Below are 19,074 nucleotides of genomic sequence, written 5' to 3'. Positions count from 1 at the left end.
TCCAATCCCATTCCAATCCCAATCCAATTCTAATCCTAACCCCATTCTAATCCTAACCCCATTCCAATCCCAATCCCATTCTAATCCCAATCCCATTCTAATCCTAACCCCATTCCAATCCTAACCCCATTCCAATCCCAATCCCATTCTAATCCAATCCCATTCTAATCCCAATCCCATTCCAATCCTAACCCCATTTCAATCCCAATCCCATTCCAATCCTAACCCCATTCCAATCCTAACCCCATTCCAATCCCATTCCAATCCCAATCCCATTCCAATCCCATTCCAATCCCATTCCAATCCCAATCCCATTCCAATCCCAATCCCATTCCAATCCCAATCCAATCCCATTCCAATCCCAATCCAATTCTAATCCTAACCCCATTCCAATCCCAATCCCATTCCAATCCCAATCCCATTCCAATCCCAATCCAATCCCATTCCAATCCCAATCCCATTCTAATCCCAATCCCATTCCAATCCCAATCCCATTCTAATCCTAACCCCATTCCAATCCCAATCCCATTCTAATCCAATCCCATTCCAATCCCAATCCAATTCTAATCCTAACCCCATTCCAATCCCAATCCCATTCCAATCCCAATCCCATTCTAATCCAATCCCATTCCAATCCCAATCCCATTCTAATCCCAATCCCATTCTAATCCTAATCCAATTCTAATCCAATCCCATTCCAATCCCAATCCAATTCTAATCCTAACCCCATTCCAATCCCAATCCCATTCCAATCCCAATCCCATTCTAATCCAATCCCATTCCAATCCCAATCCCATTCTAATCCCAATCCCATTCTAATCCTAACCCCATTCCAATCCTAACCCCATTCCAATCCCAATCCCATTCTAATCCAATCCCATTCCAATCCCAATCCAATTCTAATCCTAACCCCATTCTAATCCTAATCCAATTCTAATCCAATCCCATTCCAATCCCAATCCAATTCTAATCCTAACCCCATTCCAATCCCAATCCCATTCCAATCCCAATCCCATTCTAATCCAATCCCATTCCAATCCCAATCCCATTCTAATCCCAATCCCATTCTAATCCTAACCCCATTCTAATCCTAACCCCATTCCAATCCCAATCCCATTCTAATCCAATCCCATTCCAATCCCAATCCAATTCTAATCCTAACCCCATTCCAATCCCAATCCCATTCCAATCCCAATCCCATTCTAATCCAATCCCATTCCAATCCCAATCCCATTCTAATCCCAATCCCATTCTAATCCTAATCCAATTCTAATCCAATCCCATTCCAATCCCAATCCAATTCTAATCCTAACCCCATTCCAATCCCAATCCCATTCCAATCCCAATCCCATTCTAATCCAATCCCATTCCAATCCCAATCCCATTCTAATCCCAATCCCATTCTAATCCTAACCCCATTCCAATCCTAACCCCATTCCAATCCCAATCCCATTCTAATCCAATCCCAATCCCATTCAATCCCAGTCCAAGCCTAACTCAGTCCAATCACCTCCACCTGGCTGGGGGGCGGAGGGAATGAGCCATACCGATGACGTCACCAGACGTGATGACGTCATGCCCCAGGTGACGCCGGGGTCACGTCCCTCCAGTTACGTAGCCCCGTCCCCCCAGTTACGTAGCCCCGTCCCCCAGCGCCTCACAAACCAGGGTAACCCGTGGCAACGCGGTCGGCCCCGCCCCCGCGCCGTGGTCCTCCAGTCCAGCAGGTTGGGGTGCGCCGGGAGGACCGCCAGCCGCGGCCCAGAGAGAGAGAGAGCGAGAGAGCGAGACAGAATCCCGGCCCGGAGCCCAGACCAGCCCGCGGCCTAGCGAGGGAGAGCCGGCCTGGAGCCCGCGGCCTAGCGAGGGAGAGCCGGCCTGGAGCCCGCGGCCTAGCGAGGGAGAGCCGGCCTGGAGCCCGCGGCCTAGCGAGGGAGAGCCGGCCTGGAGCCCGCGGCCTAGCGAGGGAGAGCCGGCCTGGAGCCCGCGGCCTAGCGAGGGAGAGCCGGCCTGGAGCCCGCGGCCTAGCGAGGGAGAGCCGGCCTGGAGCCCAGACCAGCCCGGGACCTGGAGAGCGGCAGCCCGGCACCGGGGCCCAGCGCAGCCCGGGCGGCAGTGACAGGAACGGCCAGAGAGGGACCCGCGGCCCAGAGACCCGCGGCCCACAGACCCGCACAGGTAAGCGGCCGCTTCGCCTCACAGCCGCTCCGCTAGGCCCCAAGCCTCAGCCTGGAGTTAACCTGCCGCCCGGGGGGATAGACCCCGCCCAGGGGAATGGAGGCGCCCCCCCCCTCACTCTTTCTCCCCCCCCCTCACTCTTTCTCCCCCCCCCTCACTCTTTCTCCCCCCCCTCACTCTTTCTCCCCCCCCTCACTCTTTCTCCCCCCCCCCTCACTCTTTCTCCCCCCCCCCCTCACTCTTTCTCCCCCCCCTCACTCTTTCTCCCCCCCCCTCACTCTTTCTCCCCCCCCTCACTCTTCTCCCCCCCCCCCTCACTCTTTCTCCCCCCCCTCACTCTTCTCCCCCCCCCCTCACTCTTTCTCCCCCCCCTCACTCTTCTCCCCCCCCCTCACTCTTTCTCCCCCCCCCCTCACTCTTCTCCCCCCCCTCACTCTTCACCCCCCCCCCTCACTCTTCTCCCCCCCTCACTCTTCCCCCCCCCCCCACTCTTTCACCCCCCCCCCCCTCACTCTTTCTCCCCCCCCCCTCACTCTTTCTCCCCCCCCTCACTCTTCTCCCCCCCCCTCACTCTTTCTCCCCCCCCTCACTCTTCTCTCCCCCCTCACTCTTTCTCTCCCCCCCCCCCACTCTGCTTCTCCCCCCTCACTCTTTCTCCCCCCCCTCACTCTTTCTCCCCCCCCCTCACTCTTTCTCCCCCCCTCACTCTTTCTCCCCCCCCTCACTCTTCTCCCCCCCCCTCACTCTTCTCCCCCCCCCCTCACACTTTCTCCCCCCCTCACTCTTCTCCCCCCCCTCACTCTTTCTCCCCCCCTCACTCTTTCTCCCCCCCCTCACTCTTTCTCCCCCCCCCCTCACCTTTCTCCCCCCCCTCACCTTTCTCCCCCCCCTCACTCTTTCTCCCCCCCCCACTCTTTCTCCCCCCCTCACTCTTCTCCCCCCCTCACTCTTTCTCCCCCCCCTCACTCTTTCTCCCCCCCCTCACCTTTCTCCCCCCCCCTCACTCTTCTCTCCCCCCCCTCACTCTTTCTCCCCCCCTCACTCTTCTCCCCCCCTCACTCTTTCTCCCCCCCTCACTCTTTCTCCCCCCCCTCACTCTTTCTCCCCCCCCTCACTCTTTCTCCCCCCCCCCTCACTCCTTCTCCCCCCCCTCACTCCTTCTCCCCCCCCTCACTCTTTCTCCCCCGCCCCATCACTCTTTCCCCCCCCCCTCACTCTTTCTCCCCCCCTCACTCTTTCTCCCCCCCCTCACTCTTTCTCCCCCCCCCTCACTCTTTCTCCCCCCCCTCACTCTTTCTCCCCCCCTCACTCTTTCTCCCTCACTCTTTCTCCCCCCCCCTCACTCTTTCTCCCCCCCCCTCACTCTTTCTCCCCCCCCTCACTCTTTCTCCCCCCCCCCTCACTCTTTCTCCCCCCCCCCTCACTCTTTCTCCCCCCCCCTCACTCTTTCTCCCCCCCCTCACTCTTTCTCCCCCCCCCCTCACTCTTTCTCCCCCCCCCCTCACTCTTCTCCCCCCCCCCTCACTCTTTCTCCCCCCCCCTCACTCTTTCTCCCCCCCCCCTCACTCTTTCTCCCCCCCCCTCACTCTTTCTCCCCCCCCCCTCACTCTTTCTCCCCCCCCCTCACTCTTTCTCCCCCCCCCCTCACTCTTTCTCCCCCCCCTCACTCTTTCTCCCCCCCCTCACTCTTTCTACCCCCCCCCTCACTCTTTCTCCCCCCCCTCACTCTTTCTCCCCCCCCCCTCACTCTTTCTCCCCCCCCCCCTCACTCTTTCTCCCCCCCCCCTCACTCTTTCCCCCCCCCCCTCACTCTTTCTCCCCCCCCCCTCACTCTTTCTCCCCCCCCTCACTCTTTCTCCCCCCCCTCACTCTTTCTCCCCCCCCTCACTCTTTCTCCCCCCCCCTCACTCTTTCTCCCCCCCCCTCACTCTTTCTCTCCCCCCCCCTCACTCTTTCTCCCCCCCCCCTCACTCTTTCTCTCCCCCCCCCTCACTCTTTCTCTCCCCCCCCCCCTCACTCTTTCTCCCCCCCCTCACTCTTTCTCCCCCCCCTCACTCTTTCTCCCCCCCCTCACTCTTTCTCCCCCCCTCACTCTTCTCCCCCCCCTCACTCTTTCTCCCCCCCTCACTCTTTCTCCCCCCCCTCACTCTTTCTCCCCCCCCCCCTCACTCTTTCTCCCCCCCCCCTCACTCTTTCTCCCCCCCTCACTCTTTCTCCCCCCCCTCACTCTTTCTCCCCCCCCCTCACTCTCTTTCTCCCCCCCCTCACTCTCTTCCTCCCCCCCCTCACTCTCTTCCCCCCCCCTCACTCTCTTTCCCCCCCCTCACTCTTTCTCCCCCCCCTCACTCTTTCTCTCCCCCCCCCTCACTCTTTCTCTCCCCCCCCCCTCACTCTTTCTCTCCCCCCCCTCACTCTTTCTCTCCCCCCCCCCCTCACTCTTTCTCTCCCCCCCCCCCTCACTCTTTCTCCCCCCCCCCCCACTCTTTCTCTCCCCCCCCCCACTCTTCCCCCCCCCCCCCCCCCCCCCCCCCCCCCCGGTTCTGGTGGGGACGGGTCTGTCGCTGTATAACACTGGGATACAGTACTGGTGGGGACGGGTCTGTCACTGTATAACACTGGGGTACAGTACTGGTGGGGATGGGTCTGTCACTGTATAACACTGGGGTGCAGTACTGGTGGGGACGGGTCTGTCACTGTATAACACTGGGGTACAGTACTGGTGGGGACGGGTCTGTCACTGTATAACACTGGGGTACAGTACTGGTGGGGATGTGTCTGTCACTATATAACACTGGGATATAGTACTGGTGGGGATGGGTCTGTCGCTGTATAACACTGGGGTACAGTACTGGTGGGGATGGATTTGTCGCTGTATAACACTGGGGTACAGTACTGGTGGGGACGGGTCTGTCACTGTATAACACTGGGGTGCAGTACTGGTGGGGACAGGTCTGTCACTGTATAACACTGGGGTACAGTACTGGTGGGGACGGGTCTGTCCCTGTATAACACTGGGGTACAGTACTGGTGGGGACGGGTCTGTCACTGTATAACACTGGGGTACAGTACTGGTGGAGACGGGTCTGTCACTGTATAACACTGGGGTACAGTACTGGTGGGGATGTGTCTGTCACTATATAACACTGGGGTACAGTACTGGTGGGGATGGGTCTGTCGCTGTATAACACTGGGGTACAGTACTGGTGGGGATGGATTTGTCGCTGTATAACACTGGGGTACAGTACTGGTGGGGACGGGTCTGTCGCTGTATAACACTGGGGTACAGTACTGGTGGGGACAGGTCTGTCACTGTATAACACTGGGGTACAGTACTGGTGGGGACGGGTCTGTCCCTGTATAACACTGGGGTACAGTACTGGTGGGGACGGGTCTGTCACTGTATAACACTGGGGTACAGTACTGGTGGGGATGTGTCTGTCACTATATAACACTGGGGTACAGTACTGGTGGGGACGGGTCTGTCGCTGTATAACACGGGTACAGTACTGGTGGGGACGGGTCTGTCACTGTATAACACTGGGGTACAGTACTGGTGGGGACGGGTCTGTCACTGTATAACACTGGGGTACAGTACTGGTGGGGACAGGTCTCACTGCATAACACTGGGGTATAGTACTGGTGGGAACGGGTCTCACTGTATAACACTGGGGTATAGTACTGGCGGGGACGGGTCTGTCACTGTATAACACTGGGGTATAGTACTGGTGGGGACGGGTCTCACTGTATAACACTGGGGTATAGTACTGGCGGGGACGGGTCTGTCACTGTATAACACTGGGGTATAGTACTGGTGGGGACGGGTCTCACTGTATAACACTGGGGTACAGTACTGGTGGGCACGGGTCTGTCACTGTATAACACTGGGGTACAGTACTGGTGGGGACGGGTCTGTCGCTGTATAACACTGGGGTACAGTACTGGTGGGGACGGGTCTCACTGTATAACACTGGGGTATAGTACTGGTGGGAACGGGTCTCACTGTATAACACTGGGGTATAGTACTGGCGGGGACGGGTCTGTCACTGTATAACACTGGGGTATAGTACTGGTGGGGACGGGTCTCACTGTATAACACTGGGGTACAGTACTGGTGGGCACGGGTCTGTCACTGTATAACATAGAACATAGAACAATACAGCGCAGTACAGGCCCTTCGGCCCACGATGTTGCACCGAAACAAAAGCCATCTAACCTACACTATACCATTATCATCCATATGTTTATCCAATAAACTTTTAAATGCCCTTAATGTTGGCGAGTTCACTACTGTAGCAGGTAGGGCATTCCACGGCCTCACTACTCTTTGCGTAAAGAACCTACCCCTGACCTCTGTCCTATATCTATTACCCCTCAGTTTAAGGCTATGTCCCCTCGTGCTAGCCATTTCCATCCGCGGGAGAAGGCTCTCACTGTCCACCCTATCTAACCCTCTGATCATTTTGTATGCCTCTATTAAGTCTCCTCTTAACCTTCTTCTCTCTAACGAAAACAACCTCAAGTCCATCAGCCTTTCCTCATAAGATTTTCCCTCCATACCAGGCAACATCCTGGTAAATCTCCTCTGCACCCGTTCCAAAGCCTCCACGTCCTTCCTATAATGCGGTGACCAGAACTGTACGCAATACTCCAAATGCGGCCGTACCAGAGTTCTGTACAGCTGCAACATGACCTCCTGACTCCGGAACTCAATCCCTCTACCAATAAAGGCCAACACTCCATAGGCCTTCTTCACCACCCTATCAACCTGGGTGGCAACTTTCAGGGATCTATGTACATGGACACCTAGATCCTCTGCTCATCCACACTTTCAAGAACTTTTCCATTAGCCACATATTCCACATTCCTGTTTTTCCTTCCAAAGTGAATCACCTCACACTTCTCTACATTAAACTCCATTTGCCACCTCTCAGCCCAGCACTGCAGCTTATCTATATCCCTCTGTAACCTGCTACTTCCTTCCTCACTATCGACAACACCACCGACTTTAGTATCGTCTGCAAATTTACTCACCCACCCTTCTGCGCCTTCCTCTAGGTCATTGATAAAAATGACAAACAGCAACGGCCCCAGAACAGATCCTTGTGGTACTCCACTTGTGACAGAACTCCATTCTGAACATTTCCCATCAACCACCACCCTCTGTCTTCTTTCAGCTAGCCAATTTCTGATCCACATCTCTAAATCACCCTCAATCCCCAGCCTCCGTATTTTCTGCAATAGCCTACCGTGGGGAACCTTATCAAACGCTTTGCTGAAATCCATATACACCACATCAACTGCTCTACCCTCGTCTACCTGTTCAGTCACCTTCTCAAAGAACTCGATAAGGTTTGTGAGGCATGACCTACCCTTCACAAAGCCATGCTGACTATCCCTGATCATATTATTCCTATCTAGATGATTATAAATCTTGTCTCTTATAATGCCCTCCAAGACTTTACCCACTACAGACGTGAGGCTCACCGGTCTATAGTTGCCGGGGTTGTCTCTGCTCCCCTTTTTGAACAAAGGGACCACATTTGCTATCCTCCAGTCCTCTGGCACTATTCCTGTATCCAATGATGACATAAAAATCAAAGCCAATGGTCCAGCAATCTCTTCCCTGGCCTCCCAGAGAATCCTAGGATAAATCCCATCAGGCCCCGGGGACTTATCTATTTTCAGCCTGTCCAGAATTGCCAACACCTCTTCCCTACTTACCTCAATGCCATCTAATCTATTTACCTGGAGCTCAGCATTCTCCTCCACAACATTATCTTTTTCCTGAGTGAATACTGACGAAAAATATTCATTTAGTATCTCGCCTATCTCTTCAGACTCTACACACAACTTCCCATCCCTGTCCTTGACTGGTCCTACTCTGTCCCTAGTCATTCGCTTATTCCTGACATACCTATAGAAAGCTTTTGGGTTTTCCTTGATCCTTCCTGCCAAATACTTCTCATGTCCCTCCTTGCTCGTCTTAGCTCTCTCTTTAGATCCTTCCTCGCTACCTTGTAACTATCCATCGCCCCAACTGAAACTTCACACCTCATCTTCACATAGGCCTCCTTCTTCCTCTTAACAAGAGATTCCACTTCTTTGGTAAACCACGGTTCCCTCGCTTGGCACCTTCCTCCCTGCCTGACCGGTACATACTTATCAAGAACACGCAATAGCTGATCCTTGAACAAGCTCCACTTATCCAGTGTGTCCAAAACTTGCAGCCTACTTCTCCACCTTATCCCCCCCAAGTCACGTCTAATGGCATCATAATTTCCCTTCCCCCAGCTATAACTCTTGCCCTGCGGTGTATACTTATCCCTTTCCATCCTTAACGTAAACGTCACCGAATTGTGGTCACTGTCCCCAAAGTGCTCACCTACCTCCAAATCCAACACCTGGCCTGGTTCATTACCCAAAACCAAATCCAATGTGGCCTCACCTCTTGTTGGCCTGTCAACAAACTGTGTCAGGAAACCCTCCTGCACACACTGAACAAAAAACGACCCATCTAATGTACTCGAACTATATCTTTTCCAGTCAATATTTGGAAAGTTAAAGTCTCCCATAATAACTACCCTGTTACTTTCGCTCATATCCAGGATCATCTTCGCCATCCTTTCCTCTACATCCCTAGAACTATTTGGAGGCCTATAGAAAACTCCCAACAGGGTGACCTCTCCTTTCCTGTTTCTAACCTCAGCCCATACTACCTCGGAGATGAGTCCCCATCTAGCATCCTCTCCGCCACCGTAATACTGCTCTTGACTAGCAGCGCCACACCTCCCCCTCTTTTGCCTCCTTCCCTGAGCTTACTAAAACACCTAAACCCCGGAACCTGCAACATCCATTCCTGTCCCTGCTCTATCCACGTCTCCGAAATGGCCACAACATCGAAGTCCCAGGTACCAACCCATGCTGCCAGTTCCCCTACCTTATTTCGTATACTCCTGGCATTGAAGTAGACACACTTCAAACCACCTACCTGAACACTGGCCCCCTCCTCCGACGTCAAATCTGAGCTCCTGACCTCTATACTCTCATTCTCCCTTACCCTAAAACTACAATCCAGGTTCCCATGCCCCTGCTGCATTAGTTTAAACCCCCCCAAAGAGCACTAACAAATCTCCCCCCCAGGATATTTGTGCCCCGCAGGTTCAGATGTAGACCATCCTGTCTGTAGAGGTCCCACCTTCCCCAGAAAGCGCCCCCAGTTATCCAGAAATCTGAATCCCTCCCGCCTGCACCATCCCTGTAGCCACGTGTTTAATTGCTCTCTCTCCCTATTCCTCATCTCACTATCACGTGGCACGGGCAACAACCCAGAGATAACAACTCTGTTTGTTCTAGTTCTGAGCTTCCATCCTAGCTCCCTGAAAGCCTGCCTGACATCCTTATCCCCTTTCCTACCTATGTCGTTAGTGCCAATGTGGACCACGACTTGGGGCTGCTCCCCCTCCCCCTTAAGGACCCGGAAAACACGATCCGAGACATTGGGGTACAGTACTGGTGGGACGGGTCTCACTGTATAACACTGGGGTACAGTGCTGGTGGGGATGGGTCTGTCACTGTATAACACTGGGGTACAGTACCGGTGGGGACGGGTCTGTCACTATAACACTGGGGTACAGTACTGGTGTGGATGGGTCTGTCACTGTATAACACTGGGGTACAGTACCGGTGAGGACGGGTCTGTCACTGTATAACACTGGGGTACATTACCGGTGGGGAAGGGTCTGTCACTGTATAACACTGGGGTACAGTACCGGTGGGGACGGGTCTGTCACTGTATAACACTGGGGTACAGTACAGGTGGGGAACGGTCCTGTCACTGTATAACGCTGGGGTACAGTACTGGTGGAGACGGGTCTGTCACTGGTTCCACTGGGGTACAGCACTGGTGGGGACGAGTCTGTCACTGTATAACACTGGGGTACAGCACTGGTGGGGATGGGCCTGTCACTGAATAATTCTGGGGTTAAGTACTGCTGGGGGCGGGTCTGCCACTGTATAACACTGGGGTACAGTACCGGTGGGGACTGGCCTGTCACTGTATAACACTGGGGTATAGTACTGGTGGGGACGGGTCTCACTGTAAAACACTGGGGTATAGTACTGGCGGGGACGGGTCTGTCACTGTATAACCCTGGGGTACAGTACTGGTGGGGACGGGTCTGTCGCTGTATAACACTGGGGTACAGTACTGGTGGGGACGGGTCTGTCACTGTATAACACTGGGGTACAGTACTGGTGGGGACGGGTCTGTCACTGTATAACACTGGGGTACAGTACTGGTGGGGACAGGTCTCACTGTATAACACTGGGGTATAGTACTGGTGGGAACGGGTCTCACTGTATAACACTGGGGTATAGTACTGGCGGGGACGGGTCTGTCACTGTATAACACTGGGGTATAGTACTGGTGGGGACGGGTCTGTCACTATGACACTGGGGTACAGTACTGGTGGAGACGGGTCTGTCACTGGTTCCACTGGGGTACAGCACTGTTGGGGACGGGTCTGTCACTGTATAACACTGGGGTACAGTACTGGTGGGGAAGTGCCTGTCACTGAATAATTCTGGGGTTAAGTACTGCTGGGGGCGGGTATGCCACTGTATAACACTGGGGCACAGTGCTGGTGGGGACGGGTCTGTCACTGTATAACACTGGGGTACAGTTCTGGTGGGGACGGGTCTGTCACTGTATAACACTGGGGTACAGTACTGGGGGGGACGGGTCTGTCACTGTATACCTCTGGGGTACAGTACTGGTGGGGACGGTCTGTCACTGTATAACACTGGGGTACAGTACTGGTGGAGACGGGTCTGTCACTGTATAACACTGGGGTACAGTACTGGTGGGGATGTGTCTGTCACTATATAACACTGGGGTACAGTACTGGTGGGGATGGGTCTGTCGCTGTATAACACTGGGGTACAGTACTGGTGGGGATGGATTTGTCGCTGTATAACACTGGGGTACAGTACTGGTGGGGACGGGTCTGTCGCTGTATAACACTGGGGTACAGTACTGGTGGGGACAGGTCTGTCACTGTATAACACTGGGGTACAGTACTGGTGGGGACGGGTCTGTCCCTGTATAACACTGGGGTACAGTACTGGTGGGGACGGGTCTGTCACTGTATAACACTGGGGTACAGTACTGGTGGGGATGTGTCTGTCACTATATAACACTGGGGTACAGTACTGGTGGGGACGGGTCTGTCGCTGTATAACACGGGTACAGTACTGGTGGGGACGGGTCTGTCACTGTATAACACTGGGGTACAGTACTGGTGGGGACGGGTCTGTCACTGTATAACACTGGGGTACAGTACTGGTGGGGACAGGTCTCACTGCATAACACTGGGGTATAGTACTGGTGGGAACGGGTCTCACTGTATAACACTGGGGTATAGTACTGGCGGGGACGGGTCTGTCACTGTATAACACTGGGTATAGTACTGGTGGGGACGGGTCTCACTGTATAACACTGGGGTATAGTAACTGGCGGGGACGGGTCTGTCACTGTATAACACTGGGGTATAGTACTGGTGGGGACGGGTCTCACTGTATAACACTGGGGTACAGTACTGGTGGGCACGGGTCTGTCACTGTATAACACTGGGGTACAGTACTGGTGGGGACGGGTCTGTCGCTGTATAACACTGGGGTACAGTACTGGTGGGGACGGGTCTCACTGTATAACACTGGGGTATAGTACTGGTGGAACGGGTCTCACTGTATAACACTGGGGTATAGTACTGGCGGGGACGGGTCTGTCACTGTATAACACTGGGGTATAGTACTGGTGGGGACGGGTCTCACTGTATAACACTGGGGTACAGTACTGGTGGGCACGGGTCTGTCACTGTATAACATAGAACATAGAACAATACAGCGCAGTACAGGCCCTTCGGCCCACGATGTTGCACCGAAACAAAAGCCATCTAACCTACACTATACCATTATCATCCATATGTTTATCCAATAAACTTTTAAATGCCCTTAATGTTGGCGAGTTCACTACTGTAGCAGGTAGGGCATTCCACGGCCTCACTACTCTTTGCGTAAAGAACCTACCCTGACCTCTGTCCTATATCTATTACCCCTCAGTTTAAGGCTATGTCCCCTCGTGCTAGCCATTTCCATCCGCGGGAGAAGGCTCTCACTGTCCACCCTATCTAACCCTCTGATCATTTTGTATGCCTCTATTAAGTCTCCTCTTAACCTTCTTCTCTCTAACGAAAACAACCTCAAGTCCATCAGCCTTTCCTCATAAGATTTTCCCTCCATACCAGGCAACATCCTGGTAAATCTCCTCTGCACCCGTTCCAAAGCCTCCACGTCCTTCCTATAATGCGGTGACCAGAACTGTACGCAATACTCCAAATGCGGCCGTACCAGAGTTCTGTACAGCTGCAACATGACCTCCTGACTCCGGAACTCAATCCCTCTACCAATAAAGGCCAACACTCCATAGGCCTTCTTCACCACCTCTGCCTTCTTCACCACCCTATCAACCTGGGTGGCAACTTTCAGGGATCTATGTACATGGACACCTAGATCCCTCTGCTCATCCACACTTTCAAGAACTTTTCCATTAGCCACATATTCCACATTCCTGTTTTTCCTTCCAAAGTGAATCACCTCACACTTCTCTACATTAAACTCCATTTGCCACCTCTCAGCCCAGCACTGCAGCTTATCTATATCCCTCTGTAACCTGCTACTTCCTTCCTCACTATCGACAACACCACCGACTTTAGTATCGTCTGCAAATTTACTCACCCACCCTTCTGCGCCTTCCTCTAGGTCATTGATAAAAATGACAAACAGCAACGGCCCCAGAACAGATCCTTGTGGTACTCCACTTGTGACAGAACTCCATTCTGAACATTTCCCATCAACCACCACCCTCTGTCTTCTTTCAGCTAGCCAATTTCTGATCCACATCTCTAAATCACCCTCAATCCCCAGCCTCCGTATTTTCTGCAATAGCCTACCGTGGGGAACCTTATCAAACGCTTTGCTGAAATCCATATACACCACATCAACTGCTCTACCCTCGTCTACCTGTTCAGTCACCTTCTCAAAGAACTCGATAAGGTTTGTGAGGCATGACCTACCCTTCACAAAGCCATGCTGACTATCCCTGATCATATTATTCCTATCTAGATGATTATAAATCTTGTCTCTTATAATGCCCTCCAAGACTTTACCCACTACAGACGTGAGGCTCACCGGTCTATAGTTGCCGGGGTTGTCTCTGCTCCCCTTTTTGAACAAAGGGACCACATTTGCTATCCTCCAGTCCTCTGGCACTATTCCTGTATCCAATGATGACATAAAAATCAAAGCCAATGGTCCAGCAATCTCTTCCCTGGCCTCCCAGAGAATCCTAGGATAAATCCCATCAGGCCCCGGGGACTTATCTATTTTCAGCCTGTCCAGAATTGCCAACACCTCTTCCCTACTTACCTCAATGCCATCTAATCTATTTACCTGGAGCTCAGCATTCTCCTCCACAACATTATCTTTTTCCTGAGTGAATACTGACGAAAAATATTCATTTAGTATCTCGCCTATCTCTTCAGACTCTACACACAACTTCCCATCCCTGTCCTTGACTGGTCCTACTCTGTCCCTAGTCATTCGCTTATTCCTGACATACCTATAGAAAGCTTTTGGGTTTTCCTTGATCCTTCCTGCCAAATACTTCTCATGTCCCCTCCTTGCTCGTCTTAGCTCTCTCTTTAGATCCTTCCTCGCTACCTTGTAACTATCCATCGCCCCAACTGAAACTTCACACCTCATCTTCACATAGGCCTCCTTCTTCCTCTTAACAAGAGATTCCACTTCTTTGGTAAACCACGGTTCCCTCGCTTGGCACCTTCCTCCCTGCCTGACCGGTACATACTTATCAAGAACACGCAATAGCTGATCCTTGAACAAGCTCCACTTATCCAGTGTGTCCAAAACTTGCAGCCTACTTCTCCACCTTATCCCCCCCAAGTCACGTCTAATGGCATCATAATTTCCCTTCCCCCAGCTATAACTCTTGCCCTGCGGTGTATACTTATCCCTTTCCATCCTTAACGTAAACGTCACCGAATTGTGGTCACTGTCCCCAAAGTGCTCACCTACCTCCAAATCCAACACCTGGCCTGGTTCATTACCCAAAACCAAATCCAATGTGGCCTCACCTCTTGTTGGCCTGTCAACAAACTGTGTCAGGAAACCCTCCTGCACACACTGAACAAAAAACGACCCATCTAATGTACTCGAACTATATCTTTTCCAGTCAATATTTGGAAAGTTAAAGTCTCCCATAATAACTACCCTGTTACTTTCGCTCATATCCAGGATCATCTTCGCCATCCTTTCCTCTACATCCCTAGAACTATTTGGAGGCCTATAGAAAACTCCCAACAGGGTGACCTCTCCTTTCCTGTTTCTAACCTCAGCCCATACTACCTCGGAAGATGAGTCCCCATCTAGCATCCTCTCCGCCACCGTAATACTGCTCTTGACTAGCAGCGCCACACCTCCCCCTCTTTTGCCTCCTTCCCTGAGCTTACTAAAACACCTAAACCCCGGAACCTGCAACATCCATTCCTGTCCCTGCTCTATCCACGTCTCCGAAATGGCCACAACATCGAAGTCCCAGGTACCAACCCATGCTGCCAGTTCCCCTACCTTATTTCGTATACTCCTGGCATTGAAGTAGACACACTTCAAACCACCTACCTGAACACTGGCCCCCTCCTCCGACGTCAAATCTGAGCTCCTGACCTCTATACTCTCATTCTCCCTTACCCTAAAACTACAATCCAGGTTCCCATGCCCCTGCTGCATTAGTTTAAACCCCCCCAAAGAGCACTAACAAATCTCCCCCCCAGGATATTTGTGCCCCGCAGGTTCAGATGTAGACCATCCTGTCTGTAGAGGTCCCACCTTCCCCAGAAAGCGCCCCAGTTATCCAGAAATCTGAATCCCTCCCGCCTGCACCATCCCTGTAGCCACGTGTTTAATTGCTCTCTCTCCCTATTCCTCATCTCACTATCACGTGGCACGGGCAACAACCCAGAGATAACAACTCTGTTTGTTCTAGTTCTGAGCTTCCATCCTAGCTCCCTGAAAGCCTGCCTGACATCCTTATCCCCTTTCCTACCTATGTCGTTAGTGCCAATGTGGACCACGACTTGGGGCTGCTCCCCCTCCCCCTTAAGGACCCGGAAAACACGATCCGAGACATTGGGGTACAGTACTGGTGGGGACGGGTCTCACTGTATAACACTGGGGTACAGTGCTGGTGGGGATGGGTCTGTCACTGTATAACACTGGGGTACAGTACCGGTGGGGACGGGTCTGTCACTATAACACTGGGGTACAGTACTGGTGTGGATGGGTCTGTCACTGTATAACACTGGGGTACAGTACCGGTGAGGACGGGTCTGTCACTGTATAACACTGGGGTACATTACCGGTGGGGAAGGGTCTGTCACTGTATAACACTGGGGTACAGTACCGGTGGGGACGGGTCTGTCACTGTATAACACTGGGGTACAGTACAGGTGGGGAACGGTCTGTCACTGTATAACGCTGGGGTACAGTACTGGTGGAGACGGGTCTGTCACTGGTTCCACTGGGGTACAGCACTGGTGGGGACGAGTCTGTCACTGTATAACACTGGGGTACAGCACTGGTGGGGATGGGCCTGTCACTGAATAATTCTGGGGTTAAGTACTGCTGGGGGCGGGTCTGCCACTGTATAACACTGGGGTACAGTACCGGTGGGGACTGGCCTGTCACTGTATAACACTGGGGTATAGTACTGGTGGGGACGGGTCTCACTGTAAAACACTGGGGTATAGTACTGGCGGGGACGGGTCTGTCACTGTATAACCCTGGGGTACAGTACTGGTGGGGACGGGTCTGTTGCTGTATAACACTGGGGTACAGTACTGGTGGGGACGGGTCTGTCACTGTATAACACTGGGGTACAGTACTGGTGGGGACGGGTCTGTCACTGTATAACACTGGGGTACAGTACTGGTGGGGACAGGTCTCACTGTATAACACTGGGGTATAGTACTGGTGGGAACGGGTCTCACTGTATAACACTGGGGTATAGTACTGGCGGGGACGGGTCTGTCACTGTATAACACTGGGGTATAGTACTGGTGGGGACGGGTCTGTCACTATGACACTGGGGTACAGTACTGGTGGAGACGGGTCTGTCACTGGTTCCACTGGGGTACAGCACTGTTGGGGACGGGTCTGTCACTGTATAACACTGGGGTACAGTACTGGTGGGGAAGTGCCTGTCACTGAATAATTCTGGGGTTAAGTACTGCTGGGGGCGGGTATGCCACTGTATAACACTGGGGCACAGTGCTGGTGGGGACGGGTCTGTCACTGTATAACACTGGGGTACAGTTCTGGTGGGGACGGGTCTGTCACTGTATAACACTGGGGTACAGTACTGGGGGGGACGGGTCTGTCACTGTATACCTCTGGGGTACAGTACTGGTGGGGACGGGTCTGTCACTGTATAACACTGGGGTACAGTACTGGTGGAGACGGGTCTGTCACTGTATAACACTGGGGTACAGTACTGGTGGGGATGTGTCTGTCACTATATAACACTGGGGTACAGTACTGGTGGGGATGGGTCTGTCGCTGTATAACACTGGGGTACAGTACTGGTGGGGATGGATTTGTCGCTGTATAACACTGGGGTACAGTACTGGTGGGGACGGGTCTGTCGCTGTATAACACTGGGGTACAGTACTGGTGGGGACAGGTCTGTCACTGTATAACACTGGGGTACAGTACTGGTGGGGACGGGTCTGTCCCTGTATAACACTGGGGTACAGTACTGGTGGGGACGGGTCTGTCACTGTATAACACTGGGGTACAGTACTGGTGGGGATGTGTCTGTCACTATATAACACTGGGGTACAGTACTGGTGGGGACGGGTCTGTCGCTGTATAACACGGGTACAGTACTGGTGGGGACGGGTCTGTCACTGTATAACACTGGGGTACAGTACTGGTGGGGACGGGTCTGTCACTGTATAACACTGGGGTACAGTACTGGTGGGGACAGGTCTCACTGCATAACACTGGGGTATAGTACTGGTGGGAACGGGTCTCACTGTATAACACTGGGGTATAGTACTGGCGGGGACGGGTCTGTCACTGTATAACACTGGGGTATAGTACTGGTGGGGACGGGTCTCACTGTATAACACTGGGGTATAGTACTGGCGGGGACGGGTCTGTCACTGTATAACACTGGGGTATAGTACTGGTGGGGACGGGTCTCACTGTATAACACTGGGGTACAGTACTGGTGGGCACGGGTCTGTCACTGTATAACACTGGGGTACAGTACTGGTGGGGACGGGTCTGTCGCTGTATAACACTGGGGTACAGTACTGGTGGGGACGGGTCTCACTGTATAACACTGGGGTATAGTACTGGTGGGAACGGGTCTCACTGTATAACACTGGGGTATAGTACTGGCGGGGACGGGTCTGTCACTGTATAACACTGGGGTATAGTACTGGTGGGGACGGGTCTCACTGTATAACACTGGGGTACAGTACTGGTGGGCACGGGTCTGTCACTGTATAACATAGAACATAGAACAATACAGCGCAGTACAGGCCCTTCGGCCCACGATGTTGCACCGAAACAAAAGCCATCTAACCTACACTATACCATTATCATCCATATGTTTATCCAATAAACTTTTAAATGCCCTTAATGTTGGCGAGTTCACTACTGTAGCAGGTAGGGCATTCCACGGCCTCACTACTCTTTGCGTAAAGAACCTACCCCTGACCTCTGTCCTATATCTATTACCCCTCAGTTTAAGGCTATGTCCCCTCGTGCTAGCCATTTCCATCCGCGGGAGAAGGCTCTCACTGTCCACCCTATCTAACCCTCTGATCATTTTGTATGCCTCTATTAAGTCTCCTCTTAACCTTCTTCTCTCTAACGAAAACAACCTCAAGTCCATCAGCCTTTCCTCATAAGATTTTCCCTCCATACCAGGCAACATCCTGGTAAATCTCCTCTGCACCCGTTCCAAAGCCTCCACGTCCTTCCTATAATGCGGTGACCAGAACTGTACGCAATACTCCAAATGCGGCCGTACCAGAGTTCTGTACAGCTGCAACATGACCTCCTGACTCCGGAACTCAATCCCTCTACCAATAAAGGCCAACACTCCATAGGCCTTCTTCACCACCCTATCAACCTGGGTGGCAACTTTCAGGGATCTATGTACATGGACACCTAGATCCCTCTGCTCATCCACACTTTCAAGAACTTTTCCATTAGCCACATATTCCACATTCCTGTTTTTCCTTCCAAAGTGAATCACCTCACACTTCTCTACATTAAACTCCATTTGCCACCTCTCAGCCCAGCACTGCAGCTTATCTATATCCCTCTGTAACCTGCTACTTCCTTCCTCACTATCGACAACACCACCGACTTTAGTATCGTCTGCAAATTTACTCACCCACCCTTCTGCGCCTTCCTCTAGGTCATTGATAAAAATGACAAACAGCAACGGCCCCAGAACAGATCCTTGTGGTACTCCACTTGTGACAGAACTCCATTCTGAACATTTCCCATCAACCACCACCCTCTGTCTTCTTTCAGCTAGCCAATTTCTGATCCACATCTCTAAATCACCCTCAATCCCCAGCCTCCGTATTTTCTGCAATAGCCTACCGTGGGGAACCTTATCAAACGCTTTGCTGAAATCCATATACACCACATCAACTGCTCTACCCTCGTCTACCTGTTCAGTCACCTTCTCAAAGAACTCGATAAGGTTTGTGAGGCATGACCTACCCTTCACAAAGCCAT

The 19,074-nt window shown here is 52.6% G+C and overlaps 1 protein-coding gene across 1 annotated transcript in view; it reads left to right on the top strand.

Annotated features, from left to right (window-relative positions):
- Positions 1-1,698: 1,698 nt before the first annotated feature.
- The window catches only part of LOC140403014 (OTU domain-containing protein 7B-like), a 185,927-nt gene continuing 168,551 nt past the window's right edge, over positions 1,699-19,074 (top strand). The window contains 1 exon segment of the mRNA XM_072490668.1: positions 1,699-2,178. The gene's annotated coding sequence lies outside the window, so the exon portion shown is untranslated.

The sequence above is a fragment of the Scyliorhinus torazame genome, chromosome 26 (assembly GCF_047496885.1).
Source record: "Scyliorhinus torazame isolate Kashiwa2021f chromosome 26, sScyTor2.1, whole genome shotgun sequence".
NCBI lineage: Eukaryota > Metazoa > Chordata > Chondrichthyes > Carcharhiniformes > Scyliorhinidae > Scyliorhinus > Scyliorhinus torazame.
This window is presented reverse-complemented; position numbering and strand designations above follow the sequence as displayed.